This window comes from Chrysochloris asiatica, unplaced genomic scaffold (assembly GCF_000296735.1).
Source record: "Chrysochloris asiatica unplaced genomic scaffold, ChrAsi1.0 scaffold00037, whole genome shotgun sequence".
Classification (NCBI taxonomy): Eukaryota; Metazoa; Chordata; class Mammalia; order Afrosoricida; family Chrysochloridae; genus Chrysochloris; species Chrysochloris asiatica.
This window is the reverse complement of record NW_006408555.1, coordinates 18075806-18082683: the sequence shown is the minus strand read 5'-3', so window position 1 is coordinate 18082683 and position 6878 is coordinate 18075806.

The following is a 6878-nucleotide window of genomic DNA, read 5'->3' as shown; positions in this document are numbered from 1 at the left end:
CTAACAACAAACCTTAGAAATCCTATACAGGATCACTCTTAGTCAGAACTGACTATACTTTCAAGCAAATGATGTGATAAAATCTTTGACTGTTAGAGGAATGGGTAACAGCTTTAGGGATGAAAAATATATGTAAAATGAGAAAGGGAAGGACAAGACACGAGGGAACCTTGGAGACCATTTTGGGAAAGGAAGAAGAAGAGGCATTTGCAAAGGAAACTGAGGAGCATTCAGAGAAGTAAGGGGAAAAGAGGATCAGAAACCAAGGGTAGAGAGAGAGCACTTCAAGAAGGAAGCAGCCACCAGGGTGAAGTGCTGCTCCTAGTTTGTCTGGTACAATAAGGACTAAAAGAATTCATTGAAAGTGGCAATCAAAGTTTGATCCAGGTCAACCAGAGTTGTTATCTTGTAGAAGAGGAGACTGGTATTTAAGGCAGCAGAGGAATATATAGAGACAACAAAATTACAACTAATTTGCAAAGATATGTGATGAGGAGGAAGAAGGCGAGAGAGCAGCCAGTAGATGGAGGTGATCAGGAGAGAATTTTTGTGGATTTTTCTGGTTGCTGGGGAAGTATAATGACAGAAGAGACTTGAACATGTTTAACTGCTAATGGGACTTTTCACCATAGAAGCAGATGGCATACTCAAATTGAATATGATTTCATAACAGGACTGTGTAGAAAGCTGTGAGGCAGGGTTTAAGGACGCTACAATGTATGGTGCAGAACCCAGATTTAGTAAGAGCCCCAAGGGATAGGTAAATAACGGACTAGAAATGAGCCTCAGAGCAGCTATATAGAGGGCCCTTGACCAGCATCTCATCACTTCTGGAGACCTTGCAGGGAACATATGCCAATATGATACAGTCCTCTGTCCCTCTGGTCTCCCTAGGATGTTCCTCATTGGCCAGGCCCAACCATCAGAGGTAGACCCTCAACAAGATGGAGAGACACAATGTCTACAACAATGAGTTCCAGCATCATAACAAATGTGAGTAAGGCTCAGGACGGGACAATATTTTTGATGTTGTGTTGTATATAAGTTCACTATGAATCAGAAGCAATTTGAGGATTTGAGGACACCCAGCAGCGATAACAACCAAAAGCCAACGGACAAGGGAGCCCAGGGACACAGAACAGAGGAGAGAAGGGCAGAGCAAAGATCTGAAAACCAAAGGGAAACCCAAACCAAAGCCTTTTTGCATTTCTGAACTGTGTGCCTACACTACATACCAACTGTTTATATTTTTTAAATGCTAATAAGAACTGTTAGAGAGGGAGAGATTGCAATTAATAGGTAGCTCACCCTCTGGAGGAAGTGAGTTATTTTCTAACACTGGCATTCTGGTAGGTATAGTCCTCATTGTACATTTCTACTCCATCTAATATATTTCAGGTCTTAGAATTAATTGAATTAATGAGTAAATTAATATTAATCTTTGTAACTATTCATTGAAAGGAACTTTTTCTAGTATCACCTAGCCTCTTGACTATTAGAAGTAACTGAGATGTATCTCTGTTCTTCAATGATAACTTTGGGTTATATCATTGACCATAAGGAGAAGAGGTCAAGCTTAACATTGGTACTCAGAGATAAGAAGAAGTAACTTTAAGGGAAACTTCTAGCTATAGTACAATCAGTAAGAACCATTTATTTTATTATGATTATAAAAATTTATTTAACTAAATCTACTATAACAGACTATATGATGTAAGCTAATAGATGTTGAGTATGCTGTGTGGACTGCTAACCACTAGATTGGCAGTTCAAGTCCTCAGCCACTCTTGGAAACCCTTTACAGAGTTGCTGTGAGTCTAAACCAATTTGACAACACACAACAACAACAACATACTAAATAAAGGCAATGCTTCATTTCTAATATAATCTTAATTCATTACAGAAATGAATATAATCATCACTGATAGGCATAATCAAAGAGATGTTCATAGCAATTCATTTTTGGGTTTTGCAGCCTGAATAATTCTTTAATGTCACAAAGACCAGTTATATGATAGTCTGAATTCGTGTTTTGGCTTTTCCAAAAACAGTGAAGGAATTGTTTTGTGACAGACAGTTCATCTCAGAAGTTGTTAGTGTCTCATCCTCTAATTAGGGTTTTGATCCATTGGTTCCCCAGTTCTTGAAACAGAATACCCTAATTTGGAAGTCAGTCTAACCCATGTGAATACCTGTACACTGTATTATTTATCTCTAGTGGAAAGAGAGAATGTAATAAAGCATAGAAATTTTCATACTAGGAAAAGATTGCTCATGGGCAGATCATTTGAGGAAAATCAGAATTAAGCTTCAGCCCAATTTCTTTTTCTCGTGAATAATAGGATAAGAGGAGAAGGTAAAACAGGCCTGAGAGAACGTCAGTGATCGCATGTGAGAAAATCAGACAAGTCTGAGAAATCAGTGTGCTGAGGTGACAAGTAGACCAGAAATGCAGGGTTCAGAATTTTTCTAAAAGTGGATGTTTGAAAACTGGACAGCGTGATGGGAAGACAACTTTAGAGGGAATGGGGAAAAAGGCCTCGAACACTAAGAACTGTAAAAAAAAAAAAAGAAAGAAAGAAAGAAAAAGGAAAAGAAGGAAAGAAATAACTTAATCAAGAGAAAGTGTGTACTGTATTCCATGGCTAAATCTGTTTCCCAAAATATACACTAAAATTTTTGTTGTTAAGTGCCGTTAAGTTGGTTCTGACCCATAGCAACCCTATGTAGGGTTTCCGAGGAGCAACTGGTGATCTTGAACTGCTGGCCTTCTGGTTCAAATGACTTTGCAGTCTGGCACATTAACCCACAGCACCACACCAGGACTCTTGGGACTCCTGGTGTGGCTCTGTGAGTTAATGCGTTAGACTGCAAAGTCAATTTGAATCGCAAGGTGGGTGGTTCAAACTCACCAGTCTCTCTTAGGAAGTCCTTTATAGGGTCACTAAGGGTCGGATTGAATAGCAAAGATGTCAGCTGAAGAACTAAGGTGCACCTGACCCAAGCCATGGTATTTTCAATAACCTCATATGCATGCGAAAGCTGGACAATGAATAAGGAAGACCATAGAAGAATTGATGCTTTTGAGTTATGGTGTTGGAGGAGAATATTGAAAGTGCCATGGGCTGCCAAAAGAACCAACAGATCTGTGTTGGAAGAAGTGCAGCCACAGTGCTCCTTGGAGGCCAGGATGGCCAAACTACGTCTCTCATACTTTGGACATATTGTCAGGAGGGACCAGTCACTGGAGAAGGATATCATGTTTGGTAAGGTATAGGGTCAGAGAAAAAGAGGAAGACCCCTAGTGAGATGGATTGGCCAGGTGGCATCATTGATGGGCTCAAGTGTGGCAGCGGTTGTGAGGTTGGCCCAGGATCGGGCATTGTTTTGTTCTGTTGTGCATAGGGTCGCTATGAGTAGGTACTGACTCGATGGCACCTAACAACAACATGTCAGAAATGACTCGACAACACTTATCAGTAACAACAACAATCCTTACAGGGACTCCTGCTGTGGCGCTGTAGGATCTGCACTGGACTGCAAACCACAAGGTCAGTAGTTCAAACCCACCAGCTACTCCTTGGAAACCCTACACAGTGTCTGTATGGGTCAGGACCAACTTGATGGCATTTAACAGCAATCCTTACTGAGTAATTCTAATATTTTTTTTCAAAAGTCTCTCCACATGCTACAATGCACAGGAATCTTTTGGTTTCTTTGATTCATTTGGGGGCAGAAATTCCCTTTGAAGCCTCCTTGTTATCAGAAGCGTGGGAGCGCTGGGGTTTCACCCGACTGGCTTCCCTCCCTAGTTGCCACTTGTGCAGCTGATGTGCTCTTAGTTACAAAGCACGGGACTGCTGTTGCCTTCAGTCAATCCGTTTAGCCGAAGGCCTCTGATTTGTTCACATTTACTACAACACATACAGAGGGCTGGAGGATTTTTTTTTTTTTTTTACACTATTGATCTGGTGCTTTAAGAGGGGAAAAAATCTCCTTGGCTGTCTAAACACTATTGATCCCTGCTTGGGAGTCGCAGCAGAAGTGTAGAAAGGGCGTGGATGAATTGAAATTTCATTTCCGACAACTTGTTCCTGTTATTTTTACCCTTTTGGACGGGGAGAAACACGTTGCTACGGTTTCAGTGAATGTGGTCGATAACTCCACTGAGAAACTCAACACGGCTTCTGCTAGGGTTTGGCAATGAGACATGATGTTGGATTTAGAGTGTATGAAACTGAAGGATGCCGGTGGAAGCTGGGAGGGTTTACCATCAACCGGAGGCAGAGTGAGTAGCTTTGGGGTGGCTATGACCTACTGGAGCTGTGGCTTTGGAGAAAAGAAGACTGGATGGCATTGACAAAGAACACCCCCCGTTTAGAAAAGCAAAAAATTGAGTATTCATCAAAAAGCTTCATCATGTTGGAGACACCTGGCTCTGACTCTTGGCTGGCTTTCTGTAATAACCCAGGGAGCGATCCTGTAAAGCCAAAGCAACTTCTCAGGCCTCAAAGAAGAGCAATATGTTGATCCATTACAGGAGATTGCAGGGAACTGTGTCGGAAAAAGATCCCGATGTAGAAACTAGCTAGTGGGGATTTTGGATGTGCAGCTGCACCAAAAATCGTACCTTCAACAGAAGGAGTAGGAGATGTGGTCTGGTGCCAACAGCACCAGCTTTGTTCTTACTTTTATTAGATGTTCAAAGAATACAGGAAAGAACCAGGATCCTTCTTATTAAAGGTAACATCTGGCATTTATGTGACCATGCAGCTTGATGCTTAAGGATCCTAAAGCCCTTTATAACCTGCAATAGTGCTAACGGCCACAGCAATGATCTTACAGTAAATGTGGCCAACTACTCCCCACCTGGGTTCCCTATTCTCAGTTGTATAGTGTCCACAACAGCACTGCCTTCTGGAGGAGTGATCTCTGTTTAGACCTGAGAACGCCTTGTTATGTGTTATTTTTTACAAAGTTTGTTTGGTACTGCCTTCTTTTTTTTTTTTTTCCAAACTCAACTATTTCATAGGCATTCTTAATAAACAGTAATGCATTTACAGTTCCAGTTATTGTAAATGCCCATTTCTGCCCCTTGTCCCCATCCCTCCCATTGTAGAGAAAGATGGAAATGTTCTTCTCTCCCGGGAGCCAAGAATCTGCATTGCGGATGAGGTTGCAAATTCAACCATAATAAACAGAATTAAGAAAAACTGAGCTGGCATTTGACAGAAATTGTAAAATGACACTCAGAAATGTTGCTCTTGTGGAAATTACTGATATTAAAATATAAATCAGTGTCTTGTGTTTCCCGTAGCACCAGGGGCTCTATTAGGTTATGCAGTTTGATTGCTGAGCTGAAACTTAGAGACTTGACAGTTCAGTGCTGAAGTTATCACAAAGTATTTAACCCTTCTCTTGCTGGAGAAAGAAACCACAGCAAAGGCCTTAACTTTCTTATTGAACGCTTGGAAACCGAGGAAAAGGTAGACAGCAGTCAAGGGCAACTTAGAAGCTGACTGTGTGCTAGAGAAAGCAAAGAAGAAAATCTCATTAATTAAAAAAAAAAAAATACTAACTACCCTGTAACACATTTATTTATCTAATTCCCATAGCAACCTGTAAGATGCTGCTGTTGTTAAATGGCATTGAGTCTGTTGCAATTCATAGGGACCCTGTGCACAACAGAACAAAACACTGCCTTGTCCTGCGCCATTCTTACAATTGTGAAATTTGAGCCTACTGTTACAGCCACTGTGTCAACACATCTTTCTGAGGGTCTTTCTCTTTTTTTCTGACCTTTTACTTTATCAAGTATGATGTCTTTCTCCAGAGACTGATCACTCTTAATAACGTGTCCAAAATACGCCAGCTGAAGTCTTGTCTTTCTTACTTCGAAGAAGTATTCTGCCTATGCTTCTAAGACACATTTGTTTGTTCTTCCGACAGTCCATAGTATAGCAATATTCTTTACAATACCATAATTCAGAGGCATCAATTGTTCCATCTTCATTATTCATCATCCAGCTTTCACATACATATGAGATGATTGAAAATACCATGGCTTGGGATACACCCAACACCATGGATTAAATTGTGGGTCGGCCCCCCGCCCAAGTATGTATCAACATGGCTGAGCCATGATTCTCATTGGCATGGAAGTTATGTAATGTGAGTTAGCAGTTATGTAATGGTTCTGTACGGTGTCCTCTGATGTGATAAGCCAATCCATTATAAAAAGATTAAATACCTTTAATCCCATCACAGCCCTGATCCTGTCTATAAGGGAGAAAGAAGCCGGAAGAGACAGAGGGACCTACTACCACCTAAAAAAAAGAGCCAGGAGCAGAGTGCATCCTCTGGACCAAGGTGCCTGTGCTGGGAACCTCCTAGATCCAGAGACAGACTGATGTGGACCAAGGTGCCTGTGCTGGGAACCATCTAGATCCAGAGACAGACTGATGTGGACCAAGGTGCCTGTGCTGGGATCCATCTAGATCCAGAGACAGACTGATGTGGACCAAGGTACCTGTGCTGGGAACCTCCTACATCCAGAGACAGACTGATGCCAAGACAGAGCCTTCTTCCTAGACTGAGTCAACAGAAGGAGAAAGCATTCCCCTAGAGCTAGCTAGCACTGTGAATTCAAACTTCCAGCTTCCTAAACTGTGGGAGTATTCATTTGTTTGTTAAAGCCATTCACTTAATTTGAGCCAGACAACTTAATCTATGATTAAATTTAACTGTGGTGGCTTGCTTGTTGCTGGGATACTAGAAGTTATAGCACCAGTATTTTAAATGCCAGTAGGGTCAACAATGATGGACAGGTTCCAACAGTGTTTCCAGACTGAGACAGACTGGGAAGAAAGAGGAAAAGA